The 17,409-nt window shown below is 37.1% G+C and overlaps 1 protein-coding gene across 1 annotated transcript in view; it reads right to left on the reverse strand.

The window, feature by feature from the left end:
* Positions 1 to 14,623, reverse strand: part of LOC131432680 (putative fatty acyl-CoA reductase CG5065) — a 729,032-nt gene extending 714,409 nt beyond the window's left edge. Inside the window, exon 1 of the mRNA XM_058599110.1 lies at positions 14,513 to 14,623. The gene's annotated coding sequence lies outside the window, so the exon portion shown is untranslated. The remainder of the gene's footprint in view (positions 1 to 14,512) is intronic.
* Between the last annotated feature and the right edge of the window lie 2,786 nt (positions 14,624 to 17,409).

Genomic DNA, 17,409 nt, shown 5'->3' on the forward strand with positions numbered 1-17,409 from the left:
AAACTTAGTTGGTCACAGATGTGTATGTAATTCGATAAATCTATTTCTCGTAGCTTACGACTAATACTATCATAATTTGCTAAGTGATAAGTGATAATCGAAAATCTCCTCATACTCGTAGTCGTCGGGTCTATTAATCTAATGTATAAATATTGAAAATGTATAAATCGATTGCTGTATGAAAAGCTCGATTTTTCGACAATGGAGTTGGTGATACTATTACACAGAAATCATCATGAATATTAGTCAATGAAAATTCTAATTAACAGCTGTGCTGATTTCTTAAATAATTTATTTGATTGAAACCTAAACCGGATATATTGTCGAACAAGTAATGAAGTGTTCCATGCCCCAACGAGAGGAAATTATATGCTATCATTTTCAGCTTATGGAATAAAGTCGATATCACGCTGATTAAAGTCTCCATATATATGAACTTTAACTTCCGATGGAAGCTCAGTCATAATTTCATCAGCAACATGCAGAACTTTTCTTGTGTCTTTTTGGGCATTGTTAGGAGGACAATATACTGAAGCAAAAATATGTATTTCACCTGCTAAATGAATTTTTGCTCATACGTGTTCAAATTCCTTAAATTTCGTAGTGGTTATCATTTCGGCGTCATATTCTGCAGAAACAGCAATAAGTACACCTGCCCCGTTTTTTTTATCAGATGTATTGAATTCGCGATCGTTTCTAAAAACGTAAATGTTTCCCAAGACTTCTGTCATCCCAACTAGTTTCGGTTGCTAGAATAATTCCATACGAACACCCCAAAATATTTTTATGGATTTCATTAATCTTAAGTGCGCTTTTCATACGGTTCAAATTTTGACAATATGCTACGATTTCTGTCGACGATGCTAGATGAGGAGATGATGATCTGCAGATAAGGATGAGTGCAACATTGAAATATCAACCCGCATGAATACTGAAAGAAATAACGAAGTGAATGATAGTAAAGATGTTTTCAAACATTGCAACTAAAGCAAACAACAATTGTGAAATAAAAAAATCCACAAGTAGAAAAAGGATAACCTAGAAACGTATCAAAACTGATGCAGAGAATGACAAAAATGAATTAATTATCGTAAATGCTGAAGTCTTGGAGCGCAGTTTATCAAAACAGAATAAGTATGAAATGAACCAAAAAGTGAATAAAAATAATGACATCAATGCACTGTATCAAAACAACTATGATATAGAAAATAATGACGATCGTATGCTTCCCTGTTGTGGGACTAATATTACGAATGAAAAAGGAAATGACTTTATAGCTAGAGAGTGTGACGAGGAAACCAAATGTTTCCTTGATTTAGACACAAATCAAGACCTAAGACTTACAGAAAATAAAAGATATGGTCGAATAACTGGTCGGAACCGAACGAATAAAGTATTAGAATCACTAAATATAAATCATTAAAAAAACAAATTAAAAGGATATAGAGAAAATTATGGCATCATATAGCTGCGTATTCTATCTGAAGGGGGACAAATTAATTATCACCGATGCGCAGTGCTCGAAATTGAGACTACTTCAAATGTGCCTGTCAATAAATGGCAATCCAGATTTCCAGAAGCTACGAAGAAGCATAATAATGAAGAAATGCGTAAAAATGGTATCATAAGGCCTAGCAAAATCCGTGGAATGTACTAGTGCTATGTGTTCCCAAGAAGAACGATGAATTTGATAACAAGGAATACAGAGTCGTGGTTGACTTCAGGGCTTTAAATTTAATTACAAAGTCATTTGTATACCCAATTTCACTAATTGATGAGATTATAGGTAATCTTGGAAACAGTAAATATTCTTCTACCTTGGATTTAAAATTAGAGTTTTACCAAGTACCAACTAACTCAAAAGATGCAGACAAGACAGCGTTTTCTATTTCAAAATGCAACTTTGAGTTGCATTCCCGAAATAGTCCATAGTTTGGGTTTACGAAATAGTCCATCCACTTTTCAGCGATTGATGAATACGGTAGTGTGTGAAAAAAAAGACGTGAAAGCTATTGTCTAATAGGACAACATAATTGTTTTTGGTTCAACTATTGACGAACATAACGATAACTTGTGCAAAGTTTTAAGGCATTGCGCCGGCATAATTTAAAAGACGAGCCGGGAAAATTCCAAATTTTTAAAACGGAATAAAAATACTTAAATTATTTTACCGTCACTTATGGCTTAGCTCCTTCATCCTTTCTTGCCACTCGTACGCTTCGTCAACTAGCAAATGACGAAGGTGAATCATATCCACTTGGACGCCGAGCCCTGCAGAAAAATTTCTATGTCGACGAACTAAGCGCTCCATATTGTCCGACATTGCTAAATTATTCGACCCGCTTGGTCTCATCGCTCCTGTTGTCGTCAGAGCAAAAATTTTGATGCAAGAATTATGGTTATTGCCAGAGGACGGACCTGTTCCCGATAAGGTTCGGTTGAAATGGGAGAAATATCACCAAGACTTACCAAATATCGTTGCCTATAGGGTAGCCCGTTGTGCGTTTCTTTCTCAATCAAAAATACAGCTGCACACCTTCGCAGACGCATCTGAATCTGCACATGGTGCGTGCTGCTATGCTCGCTGTGAGGATGAGTTGGGAAACATAACAGTCCAGTTGCTTGCTTCTAAATCTCGTGTTGCTCCATTAAAACGCCTAACTTTGGCTCGACTTGAACTCTGTGCGGCAGTTTTAGCTGCTCATTTGTATGATCGAATAAAACAATCCATAGATGTTAATGAGTCTGTATTATATTTCTGGTCAGACTCCGCTACAACTTTGCAGTGGCTCCGATCACCTCCCAATACTTGACAAACGTTTGTTGGAAACGGAGTAGCAGAAGTGCAGCAGTTCACTCACGGATGTCAATGGATGCACGTTTCTGGTCATGAAAACCCTGCCGATCTTGTATCGCGGGGAATGTCAGTTGAAGACTTTCTAAAAAGTTTTCTCTGGGCCCAAGGGCCTCGCTGGTTATCACAACCTTCACACATTTGGCCAGTGTCTATTCCACCTGATGCAATTGATGGCGAACTGGAAGTGCGACGTGTGGTTGCAGTGACACAATTGACTTCACCAATCAATTCATTATTTCTACGATGGTCTTCTTACACTCGCTTACTACATGTTGTTGGATACTGTTCAAGATTTATTACAAATCTCCGTAAGAGAACCAGAACGAAGCCTCCCTCCCTTACAACCCAAACTGTTGAATCATTATCTGTGGAAGAATTGTCAAAAGCGAAAACGATACTAGTTCGTCTTGCACAGCAAGATGCCTTCGGTACTGAAATAAAGATGGTAAATCATTATCTAAACAATCCCGCATTCGTCAAATGAGTCCATTTTTGAACAGCGAAGAAGTATTGAGGGTCGGCGGTCGCTTGAATCTATCTCAATTGCCATATCAAGCGAAACATCCAGCACTCCTTCCTAGTTTTCATCCATTCGCTCGCTTACTAGCAGAACATTACCATCGCAAGATGCTACATGCAGGTGGGAGATATTTATTATCTACAATTCGCGAAGAATTTTGGCCACTTCAGGGACTCAGATTGGTTCACCATGCAGTACGGAACTGTTTCCGCTGCAATCGCCTTAATCCCGTACCTGCACGCCAACAGATAGGCCAGCTTCCTGTACATCGAATTTTACCAAGTCGTCCGTTCAGTATCGCTGGTGTAGATTACGCCGGTCCCCTCTACCAAAAACCGATTCATAAGCGTGCTTCTCCAGCGAAAGCCTATATATGCGTGTTCGTCTGCTTCGCCACCAAAGCTGTTTATCTGGAGCTCGTCAGTGACTTAACGACGCGGGCCTTTCTTTGTGCCCTTCGGCGCTTTATAGCCAGACGTGGACGTCCTGTTCACATTTATTCAGATAACGGTAAGAATTTTGAAGGTGCCAAAAACGAGCTTACTGAACTTTTTGTTATGCTTCAAAACCAGTGCGAAATTAATAAAATTTCATCCTCTTGCTCCGAAGAAGGAATCACTTGGCATCTTACCTCACCGAAAGCACCTCATTTCGGAGGTTTGTGGGAAGCAGTCGTCAAAGTTGCCAAGAGGCATCTATTTCGACAACACGATTGTCCTTTGAAGATATCAGTACCATACTTACTCAAATAGAGTCGATGATGAATTCTCGACCCTTGTTACCTATGTCGGACGATCCAAATGATCTTGCCGCTCTCACACCAACTCATTTTTTGATCGGAACCAGCATGCTCGCCCTGCCCGACCCAGACCATCGCAACATTCCATTTAATCGGCTCGACCATTATCAGCAATTGCAAGTGCATGTTCAGAAAATTTGGCTAGACTGGCGTAAGGAATATTTGCAGGAGATGCAGAAAGACACTACAATGCAGTTACGGAATGACCAAATTGTACCCGGTAGTATGGTCATCGTCGTAGATACCAGGTGTTGATGGTTTGGTGCGAGTTGTCTCACTCCGTACAGCTAGAGGAATCATTAACCGCCCGATCACCAAAATCTGCCTACTTCCGGACTCAACCTTAGTTGCAGAAGCAGATGAAGATGAACAAATGCTGGCTACCAACCCACAACCGGCCCAACTGAATAATATCACTGAAAATAAACAAAATTTGTTAGGAATTATTATGTGAATTAGATTTGTTTTGAAATATGACATTTCAAGGAGGCAGTGATGTTGAATTTGATAGTAAATCGAGATGTTTCTGTAGTAATACCAGTAAAACGATAAGTTGCCATAAACATTGTATTCCATTTTGTATTGATGAAATTAAAAATGAACTAAAAGAATTGCTTGGTTTTGCCCCTTCCCAAGTAATTCTTATGAAAAAAAGAGCGAATGGTACTTCTAAACCACGCTCTGGTATTTCCCATGAACTTTACCTAATACACTTCAATCGAAGTGATGAAAACAATTTGAAAACTTTAGAAAAAGTACGTTTCATTTCCCACATTAAAATTCATTGGGAACATTATAAACGGCATAATCGTATTGCAAACTTAACGCAATGTCGTCGTTGCCAAGGCTTCGGTCATGGCACCAAAAATTGTCATATGGATGTACGGTGTTTGAATTGTGGTAAATCGCATTCGAAAGACGTTTGTCCAATGAATGAAACCACTGATAAATTTTCATGTTCAAATTGCAATGGAAATCATAAATCCAATTATTTGAAATGTCCTGTCAGGGAAAAAATTTTAAACGCTCGTTCGCTTCGACAACAAGTCAAATCAACGACCTTAAATTTACAGAACATACCTGAAAATCAAAAAACCGTTACAAATGCCACGCCTAATTCTTCTAAGGCACTGATTTCTTCGAAACAAAAAACAGGTACGCCTGCCAATTCGTCTTCTAACGAAAACAATTTATTGACAGGTAGATCGACCTCGTCATCATCTTCTTCTAATGTCAGTTATGCTGGTATAGTAGGTAGAAATCTACCACCTATTTCTTCTAATGTAAATAATCAAAACACAGGACCGCCTTGCAGTCCAACTTCTAACGAAAACAATTTATTAATAGGTAGACCGGCCAAACCATCTTCTTCTAATGGCAGTCTACCTACAAATATTCCTTCAATGCCATTCGCTTCTTTAAATGAAGTCGATTTAGGCGATATAACTGAAAATAAAATGATCTACCTACAAGATCAACTTTTTCAAATGATCATCCAAATGAATTCGACTTCATCACTTTTTGAAGCATTTCAAATCGGATGGAAATTTGCAAATAATATTATAATGAATTTAAAATTTAACAGTGATGTTAAATAATTATTTGAATATTTTAAATTGGAATGCTCGATCTTTGAAATCGAGTGAAGATGAATTTTATAATTTTCTCAAAGTTCACAAAATTCATATTGCCATTGTGACAGAAACTTTTCTTAAACCAAATGTAAAATTGAAAAGTAATCCACATTATGTGGTTCATCGATTTGACAGGTTTACTGGAATGGGTGGTGGAATTGCCATTTTTGTTCAACGGCAAATTAAACATCGAATTTTACCTTCTTTCAATACTAAAGTTATTGAAAGCTTGGGAATCGAAGTTGAAACCATTCATGGAATTTATTTCATCGCTGGAGCATATTTGCCATTCCAATGCACCGGCGAACAATTAAATTTCTTTAAAGGCGATTTGCAAAAACTTACAAGATATCGATCGAAATTTTTCGTAATAGGGGACTTAAATGCTAAGCATGTCCAGTGGAATTGTAGGCAAAATAACAGTAATGGTAAAATACTTCATAATCAACTCTCAGCTGGTTACTTCACACTTCTTCATCCCAGTAATCCTACTTGTTTCTCTTCCGTGAAAAACCCGTCTACAATTGATCTGGTTCTAACAGTCACATTTGTAGTGAACCGATTACTCATGCTGACTTTGACTCAGATCATCTTCCAGTAACATTCAGACTTTCCAACGAAGCTATAATTAATCCAATTAGTTCTATTTTCAACTATCATAGAGCTAATTGGTTGGTTTACAGATCTCACATTGAAAATCATGTGGATCATGAAACTATTTTAGAAAATTCTGCGGACATCGACACAACAATAGAAATCTTTCAGTTCCCAAAGCTCAAACTAAATTAAATTCTCCTATCATCGATGACAATCTTCAACTGCTCATTCGGTTGAAGAATGTTCGTCGACGACAATATCAACGTTCTCGTGATCCTGCTATGAAAAACATAGTTAAGGATTTACAAAAAGAAATTAAACATAGATTTACTCTTTTGCGAAATGAAAATTTCGCTAAAGAAGTTGAACAAATTAAACCATATTCTAAACCTGTCTGGAAACTTTCTAAGGTTCTTAAGAAACCTCAGAAACCAATTCCTGCTCTCAAAGAAGGAAATCAAATACTTCTTACAAATGGTGAAAAAGCTCAAAAACTTGCTCAGCAGTTCGAGAGTGTCCACAATTTTAATTTAAACGTTGTGAGTCCTATTGAAAATGAAGTCTCACTGAAATATGATCATATTTCAACCCAAGTGTTATCACACGATGACATTATTGAGACGAATTTTGATGAAATTAAATCAATTATTAGGAAACTCAAAAACATGAAGGCTCCTGGTAATGATGGAATTTTTAATATTCTTATTAAAAATCTTCCCGATGTTGCCTTGAGACTTCTGGTTAAAATTTTCAACAAGTGTTAACAACATCAAGTTATCGCCCAATTAGCTTACTTTCTTCTATCAGTAAACTTTTTGAAAAAATTATCTTGTTGAGAATGATGACTCATATAAATGAGAATTCAATTTTTTTACCAGAACAGTTTGGATTTCGTCATGAACATTCAACTACTCATCAACTTGTCAGAGTAACGAACATAATAAAATCAAATAAATCTTCTGGGTTATCCACTGGAGTTGCTCTTCTAGACATAGAAAAAGCATTCGACAGTGTTTGGCACAAAGGTTCAATAGCAAAAATGTCTGATTTCCAGTTTCCTATGTATTTGATCAAAATGATTCAAAATTATTTAACTGATCGTACTCTTCAGGTTAGCTATCAGAATTGTAAATCTGAATTGCTACCCGTACGAGCCGGTGTTCCGCAGGGTTCGAGTGTAGCTCCAATCTTGTATAATATTTTCACTTCTGATCTTCCAAATCTACCCGTTGGTTGTCAGAAATCGCTATTCTGTGACGACACAAGTCTGTTAGCCACAGGTAGAAATCTAAGAGTGATCTGCAGTCGCCTACAAAGAAGTTTAAATATTTTCAGTGATTATCTGTCAAAATGGAAAATTAATCCAAATGCAGCAAAAACGCAATTAATTATCTTTCCTCACAAGCCAAGAGCTTCTTTTCTTAAACCAAACAATAATCACATTCTCAAATTGAATGGCTTGGAATTGACATGGTCTGATCAAGCTAAATACTTAGGTTTAACGTATGACAAAAAACTCACTTTCAAGGATCACATTGAAGGAATCCAGGCAAAGTGTAATAAATATATTAAATGTTTATATCCTCTTATAAACAGAAATTCTAAACTGTGTCTAAAAAACAAATTGTTAATTTATAAACAAATTTTCAGACCAGCCATGCTTTATGCGGTACCAATTTGGTCAAGCTGTTGTTCCACCAGGAAGAAAACGCTCCAAAGGATTCAGAATAAAATTTTGAAAATGATTCTGAAGCGTCCTCCCTGGTTTAGTACAAATGAGTTACACAGACTCACAAATATAGAACCATTAGATGTAATGTCACATAATATTATAAGCAAATTTCGACAAAAATCGATGCAATCTTCAATTGAATCGATTCGCTCTCTGTATTAGTTAGTAAGTTAGTATATAAGTTCCTTTTCCCCATTACACAATACAAGTAGGTTTAGAATTTTCCCTACACAAAAATCTCAGAATTGCGGAAGCAAATGATGTCTTCATGGTAATAACCAAATCATATATATATATATATATATATATATATATATATATATATATATATATATATATATATATATATATATATATATATATATATATATATATATATATATATATATATATATATATATATATATATATATATATATATATATATATATATATATATATATATATATATATAACAGGGCTGAAAAGTCACCACTTGTGGCTGCACACCCAATTTAAATCGTAATAATTTAATTTTAACTCATATACCAATAAATAGTTATTTAAAAAAAAAAAATTGTATTCCATTTTCTGCTGTTCCGCACATACACTGTTACTCGAGTTAGATACTTAGTAGATAAATTAATTGTGTTCGATTGGAATAAAATTTATTAGTATTTTGGCCGTCAAGCGGTGAACATCGTCTCGATTTATGAAATATCCTTATTCCTCTGAAGTGGATCGGTGAATCAATAGGAGAAAACACAACGTAGTCCAAAGTCATTAGTCCAAACGAATTGTTTGTTTATCTTAAGGAGTTGATTGAGAGGGTGTGCTATCGTTGCGAAATTTGGTACGAATTTACGGTAATAATTGCAGAAAGCTACAAATTGTGTAGTGTCGTGGCTGTTTTTCGGTATCGTGTAGTTGCTGATGACGCCATATTTTGTACTGTCAGGTAGTATTCATCTATCTGTAATTTTATGTCCTAGATATGTCACTTCGGTATTAAAAAATTTACATTTGTTTGGGTTTAATTTTAGGTCGTATTTTCCAATTCTTTCAAAAACTTTTGTTAAATTTTGTAAATGGTATTGGATGGAACATCACTATTATATCGTCAATGTAAACGAATGCGTGTTCTGGTGTAAGTCCAGCCATGGCAATCGTCATCATTCTTTGGAAATTGTTTGGGTTAATATTTAGTCCGAATCGTGAAGCTTGCTTCATTTAGAATTTGAACAAACTTTTGCTCATATTGTGGCTTTCCTGGGGGACGGATTTGGAAGTTCTTGGCGCCCACGTGTCGGGAATTTTGTCAGCTGCACGTATGATTTTTGACATTCCGTAAATCGACTGTACTTTGTACACAATCAACATCTAGGCTAACTAAACAGCTGAAATTGCTCAGATATACCATATGGCGCGTTATCAAACGGTATAAGGAAACATTCACGACGATGGAAGCCTCAAGCCAATCGTCGGAATGGAACTGTCGACCGGAATCTGCGTGGTAAGATTTTAAAGACGATTAAGAGGAGTTCTAATCTGTCGGACCGTGATTTGGCCAGAAAATTCGGTGCTGAACATAGTACCGTGAGGAGAACTCGACTCCGGGAAGGAATCAAGTCGTATCGAGCTAGCAAACACCCCAAAATGAACTACTAAAAAGAATAGTGTGGTCAAAATTCGTGCTCGGATACTATATGACCAGGTGCTGACCAAGTTCGACGGGTGTCTTCTGATGGGCGATGAAACCTATGTCAAGGCTGACTTTGGGCAAATCCCAGGTCAAAAATTTCACTTGGCAACGGCTCGGGGGGATGTTCCAGCCAAATATAAATTTGCCGACAAATTTGCAAGACAAATTTATGATTTGGTAGGGCATTAACAGCTGTGGCAAAATAAAAACGAAAGTGTTCGTTACAAATAAGACAATGACATCGAAACTATACCAAAAAGAGTGTATCAAAAATGAATTTTTCTAGAATATTGGCAAATTCAAAGAAAAATTTGCACGATTTCCTATTTTTTCTATATTGTTGGCAAATTCAATGGAAAGTTTGATGAAGGCGCCGCACAGTTTTAAGCAATTCTGTATCTGTACACCTAGACCGCATGCAGGGCATGCTCGGAGATCGTGAGGACTATTCCGACAATAAGCACATTTTTCAACAGTTTTTTTGCAAAGATTATCCTCATAGGGCTGTTCACATCTAATATATTTAAGCTATTTGCTACAATAAGTAGCTGTGTGCCCGATTTTTTTATAGTTCGTGTAATTCATAATATTCGGAACGAAAAGCCGAACAGGAACACAAACTTTATCGATGTAGACATGGCTAGGCAACACAGACAAGACGAATGTCACTCTAAATGAATCTGAGGGACGATAAGTTACCAACAAATGTACGTAACGATAAGCTCTATATGAAGGTTTGTAACTTTTCACACTGATAGACATGCCATTTTGGAACCGCAAACGGATCGAGATGAAATTAGGACCTTTCATTTGAAGCTAATATTGCTACAACAGGTCATGCCACCGCTGAGTAAAGCATGTTCGATTTAAAACTAGTGAACAACATTATTGGTTCAATACTCTTTGTATGGGACTACTAGGCTTTTCATTTGAATTCAAGACACACACACCTACAGATATTATGCGCACTCGACGAACTGAGTCTATAAGTATATGACACGCGGCACTCCAGCACTCGGTTCATAAATCGGTTTTCGTAGTGACTGTATATCCTTTACTATATGAGAAAGGCAAAAACAGAGTTTTGTCGTTTACGCCACTTATACCAAGCTTGATCAATGATCCCATAGTAGTTGTAAAACGATCCTACTCTTGCGGCTGTAACATGACTACTCGACGTCGCGCAATCTTAGATAACGTTCCCACGCATCAAAGACCACCTTTATCGAAACACTTAAAAAACATCCAGAACTATACCCGCTCATCGAAATTAAACAGACAACCTACAACGCTGACACTTTACAAACATCCCTGAAAGCATGTATCACTTACCACTTGTAAACATCCTTTTTGACTAGGATAAATTTTTTAATATTACCATTTAATTCTGTTATAAGTATATCACATCACTATACAAATTCACTATGTATCTCACAGCACTATAAATCATGTATAATAAACGCCACATCACATATACGTATTTCGAATACATTTTATATTCATCTTCAGTGTATTAGCGGTTTTTTCCTTTTTGACATCACAAAATAAATGCGGACATGAAACTAATACAACGGTTCGGGTTTCAAACAAACACGCTATTCAAAGCATAACAGACGAAGTACCGTACGACAGTAACACAGCGATCTGTGTCAAGTACGCCCGTACACTAACGACAGGCACTCACTCGCTCTTTATAACAAATTAAGCGCACGTAAAAATACTCATTTCTGATTCTCACACTCTCCTCTCGCGCTCTCCCTCCGTCATCAAACCTGGCCTCGCGAGCAATGTGATTGGCTAACGCTTATGTACTATTACTTCCCCTACCGCCATATGAATATGTAAACTAGAGAATAAGCAAGAATAGAAGAGGAGAGCTTAGGTATAAAAATGAAGAACAATAAAGACCAGTCTTGCATAAATTAGGGCAAGATATTGTTAGTCCGATGGAAGCTTCTGTGTTTGATAGCGTGTATCAGTTAAGCAACGAGATCTGTGTCCTACCAGAGGATCAAAAAATAACGGTTGATGAGCTTGTTCATGCTATTAAAACCACAAAGAATATGAAGGCACCGGGTTTTGATGGTATCTTCAATATAGTTCTGAAAAATATGGGACCAAAAGTGCACTCACAGCTGGTAAATGTTTTCAATCGTTGTTTGCAACTTGGCTACTTTCCTACGCTCTGGAAAAATCCAAAGTGGTTTCGATTCATAAACATGGCAAGGCCCCCACGAGTCCATCAAGCTACCGTCCGATCAGTTTACTTTCTTCAATAAGTAAGCTATTCGAAAAACTTATATACACCAGACTACTGGCGCATTCTGATCGGAATGATATCATTCCAAAAGAGCAGTTCGGGTTTCGACGTGGACATTCAACCGTACATCAACTGAAGCGGGTTTCAAACTCGATCTACCATGCAAAATCGGTCTCAAAACAACTGTTATGGCACTTCTCGATGTTGAGAAAGCATTCGATAACGTTTGGCATGACAGCCTGGTCCACAAACTATTGCAATTTCGTTTTCCAATTTTTCTGGTCAAAATCATCTCGCACTATCTGGATGGTAGAACCGCACAAGTGTCAGTAAATAACAGTCTCTCTGAGCCATATGACGTGACTGCTGGTGTTCCTCAGGGGAGCATTTTGGGTCCAATCTTATATAATATATATTCATCCGATATTCCGACACTTCCTGGTGGAGGTAAATTATCATTCTTCGCTGATGATACTGCGATCAGCTATACTGGCCGAGTAACAAAAACTTTAGTGTTGAAACTGCAAACAGGTGTAGATGCATTTATTAAGTATCTTGCAGACTGGAAAATATGTGAGAATGAAAATAAAACGCAGATCATCACCTTTCCGTACCGCAACTCGGACCGCTTGAAACCGACTTCAAAGCTAAAAGTAAAAGACACCGAGATTGATTGGTCAGATATACCCTGTTATCTAGGGCTTATCTTCGACAGCAAACTACTCTACCGGAGCCATGTGGAAGACAGAATCGCCAAAGGCATAGTGATGCTAAAACGTCTCTACCCGGTAATAAATCGTCGGTCAAAAGCATCTACCGTTAATAAGTTGGCTGTCTACAAACAGATAGTTGCGCCTATGTTGGAGTATGGGTCTCTAATTTGGCGAGAATGTGCTGTAACACATCGCAAAAAGATATAAGTTTTGCAGAATCGATTTCTCAAAATGATCCTGAATGTACCACCATACTCACGCACAACAGTTGTCCATCGGATGGCAAATATCGACTTTATTGAAAACAGACTTGCTCTCTATGCTAATAAACATCGAGCAAAATCTTTACTATCAGAACATGCTGTAATCAGAAACTTATACCCATAATTTTGTAAATAGTAGGATAAGTTGTTTATTTTTTTTATAGTTGGTTAATGCTAATAATAACAAACAATTACGTTGTTAAACAAATATTATTGCGAATAGCAGAGCAAAATGAAATAACTAAAAAGTAATAAGACATACATCAAAGATTGAAAAGCGAAAGCTGTACCACTTACATTGTTAAATTATTGTAAACCAAAAATAAATGCAAATAAAATTCAAATGTAACAAGACCAGTTGATTACTTAGTTGACTTGATTAGTTTTAATCAGTATTGTGTATGTTTCATGACTATGAAGAGAAATCCCAAATGGCGACCGTGGATAAAGTGACTAGTAAGAATCGCTCGAAAAAAGTAACTTGTATGTGTGCTTAATATCCATACTCTACAATTTAATGTAGAAATTGAGCGTAGTGTTAAAACTAAGCATTCAATGAAGCGGTTTACTGTAGATAGTAGACTCCGGTGTGATAAATTGAGGGAATTTTCCAAAATACAAAAGTTCTGAATGAGTGAAAATGAGTAATATGTCATTAACATTATAGTGTTCATCGAAGAAAAGTTCCCATTAATTCAAATAGTGGAGAGAACCTATCGCAAGTGATTCCGCTATCTGTACGAAAGTGTGGAAAATAGTAGAACCTATCGCAAGTGACTCTGGAAGTGTGGAAAACAGTATGAATCAATACCAATAATAGTAAGAATATAAGCAAACGCCGGCGACTTTTCGGTAGAAGAGATTGAAAAGTGTGCATAAGATGAAAGTCTTCGACATCAATCACGTCAAGTTATAAGATCAGAACCGGATTGCCCCAAGAAGCAAAGATTTTGGACGACCAAAATCAGATAGTAGAAATTCTACAAAGTTACCAAATTCTATCAAATACATTTCAATTAACTAACTTCATGGAAATATACAATGACAAATGGCCAACGGCCACTAAATTAAAATTTACAAAATGAAGAAAATGAGAAAAGAAACAGAAAGAAATTTAAAAAAACCGTTTCAAATAAAGAGATGGTTTTTTGGTCAATTGGTTTCTCGTCAAAACATTTATTTTCGTTAACTGCCAACGTTTCGAAGGTAATACCTTCATCTTCAGGGAAACTGTAATTTTATGCATTAATAAGTCACAAATTTTTTTTCACAAAATACAATGATTTTACAAAACGTACTCACAACGACTACAAATAGTTTTCATCAAGTATGGTGTAACATTTAAAATAGTTGGTTGAAATAACGGCTACTCTACACTAAAAACACAAAACGAGGCATAGAAATACAATTTGTTTAGTCATTTCAATTCGAATTATTTATCTTGTCAATAACTTACAGAAGCACTTTCCACGCACATCGACTTCGATTGAGCACTGAAGTATTGCAAGAAGCAAATATGGAAGACAGTAGAGTCGAAAGCCATTTCGTCCAAAGCCGTTTCGCCGAAAGGGTCATTTCGCCGAATGACATTTTACAGAATGGGTCACTTCGCCGAATGTCATTTCGCCGATTCCTGCAATTGTCTTAATATTATAATTTGATTGATTTGAAATAAATACTAATGAATGATAACACTTTAACGCTCGTTTTGTTGACCTACAATTGTACTTCTTGAATAAAGATTGATTCTTGTACTCTTGAATAAAGATTGATTAATGAACTTCAGAACTTTTTTTCTCTTTATGCGATATTCGCCTAACCAGAGACATTTTTGTAGAAACAGAAAATGAAAATTATAGAATGATAGTACTCAAGAGAGAGCAAGGATGTGAATATATAGAACGGAAAATGAGAGACGTGACAGAGGGTCATTTAGGCAAGCAGAAATCTTTTAGTAACTTAACTTTTACCTTCTACCAGAGGAGTCGGGCTTAGGCATCTGAACAATGCGAATCGCCCAAGTCTCTGGTATGTCGGAAAGTAGTGATAAAGGTCTTTTACCATTTACTATCCGAACCGGTTCGGATAGTAAATGGTAAAAGACCTTTATCACTACTTTCCGACATACCAGAGACTTGGGCGATTCGCATTGTTCAGATGCCTAAGCCCGACTCCTCTGGTAGAAGGTAAAAGTTAAGTTACTAAAAGATTTCTGCTTGCCTAAATGACCCTCTGTCACGTCTCTCATTTTCCGTTCTATATATTCACATCCTTGCTCTCTCTTGAGTACTATCATTCTATAATTTTCATTTTCTGTTTCTACAAAAATGTCTCTGGTTAGGCGAATATCGCATAAAGAGAAAAAAAGAAATATTGACTTAAGTCGTCAAAAAGAAAAAAGTAAAGAACTTCAGAACCCAAGGAAACTTGTTGACTATTAGCATAAATAAAATACACCTAGATTCCCTTGTTGTTGAGCAACCCGGACACCAAAAGCGCCGCCTGGTGTAAAATGGGTGACTAAATGCTCCAAAAATTAATGTACAAAATTGCCTGCGCATATAACACAACCACAGTAGCTAATGGAAAAAAGTACAACCATTTCTCACTAGAAGCTCTGTTACTGTCTCCGTACAATGGAAAATCTATGTTTAAATGATTTATTTTGCATAGGTGTATCTACCAAGCAAATGTATGTGGTATTTTCCGTTTACTAAGAGATTTGAGTCGAGTGCTGCCCGACGTCGCTATCGCTCGTTCGGACCTAACTAAAGCAATGGAACCGGCGAAATGTCCCTTTCGGCGAAATGACCCACTCCCATTTATATACGTTTTAATCAACAAACAAATTAAAGAAATTCGCTATTATTCCGCTACGAGGACAATAGAAATCTAATCCCATAGAGACGTCATTGAAAGTTCGCTACAATCCAATAACAGCACCGTTGATTCCGTAGTTAGTACGACATAGAGGCATTCTGAGGAGGTTGTTGTTGCTAAAAACTCTAGAACCTTGATGTTGATTCGTCTAGGTGGTACAGGGCAATCAAACGTCGGCAATTAGCATTGCACGGAACAGATCTCGGTGCACTTGCAGAGTATCGAGTCCGATAAGCATCCCACGGTTTTCGTAACTAGGCAGCTGTTGAGGGTTATTCCAGGGCAAACGACGTAGAGCGAAGTGAGCGAATCTGCGCTGTATTGATTCATGTCTTAAAGCTCCATCATGAAAGTGAGGGTCCGAACTACCGAACAATCTTCGAGTGCTAACCGTACAAGCGAGTAGAGAGATTTCAAACAGTGTTTATCTGTGAAGTGCTTAGCGGTTCTCATGACAAATCCTAGACAACGAGAAACCTTTGCCACAATGTACGAAATATGCTGCTGGTAATTCAATTGTTCGTCGAGAATAACGCCAAGATCTTTGACACAATTGACTCTATCAATCACTGATCCTCGAAGACAATAATTGAAACATGGGTGTTGTTATTGGCGAGTGACTCCTCTCTGGAGCCACCAATGTTATTAGCTAGAGACTCCTTTCTGGAGCTACCATTGTGAATGACGAGACCGGCTCCTCTTGGCTCTTTTCTGGAGCCACCAATGGTATCGTTGGAGGAAACTTTTCGTGGTACTAATAGTTGGTCCTACCTTGGACCAACCTGGATTTTTCGGATTAGCCTAGTGTTATTGTCTCGCAGCCGAATAGCACTCGTAGTGGTCTATCCACCTGAAAAATCAATTACACTTCGGCTGCCAGTGAATTGCAAGTCTTTTATTTTTGATATTCTGTTTCAACAGACTTCGCAGCCGATTCAGAGTGTACAGAATCAATGCATGGCTCGTGCTACGATTCTACTGACACTACGAATCCTTCCAGGTCGGGGCTCGAACAAACGACATCTGGTTTGTAAGACCAGTGCCTCATAAATTAAACCCCTAACCTTCAGCCTGCACACAAATCATAAATCTATACCTGCTTTATTCAGGCACTTCAATCGCTTGAAGAGCAGTTTAGTTTTGTTCAATATTTTCATAATTATTTACAAAGGCTAGACCCACTCTTTGGGCCATCGGATGAAATCTCTTATTTGAATTAATTATTAAATTGTTATGATTTAATTATTAAACTGGTCCGTAACATTCCGGCCGTGATAAATTGATAAATTTATTAAAATTGAATTTATGTATGATTCACTTTCTTTACAGTTGTGACTCGACTTCTGAGTCAGTAGTTCTAGTTGGATGACCTCTACGACGAACTATTGATGATCCCTCTGCGTTGTACCTGGTTTCGATGTTCGACGTCTTCGTTATATTAGATTTGTGCTTCGAAATTTTTCACTTTTCAGT

Source organism: Malaya genurostris, chromosome 2 (genome assembly GCF_030247185.1).
Source record: "Malaya genurostris strain Urasoe2022 chromosome 2, Malgen_1.1, whole genome shotgun sequence".
NCBI lineage: Eukaryota > Metazoa > Arthropoda > Insecta > Diptera > Culicidae > Malaya > Malaya genurostris.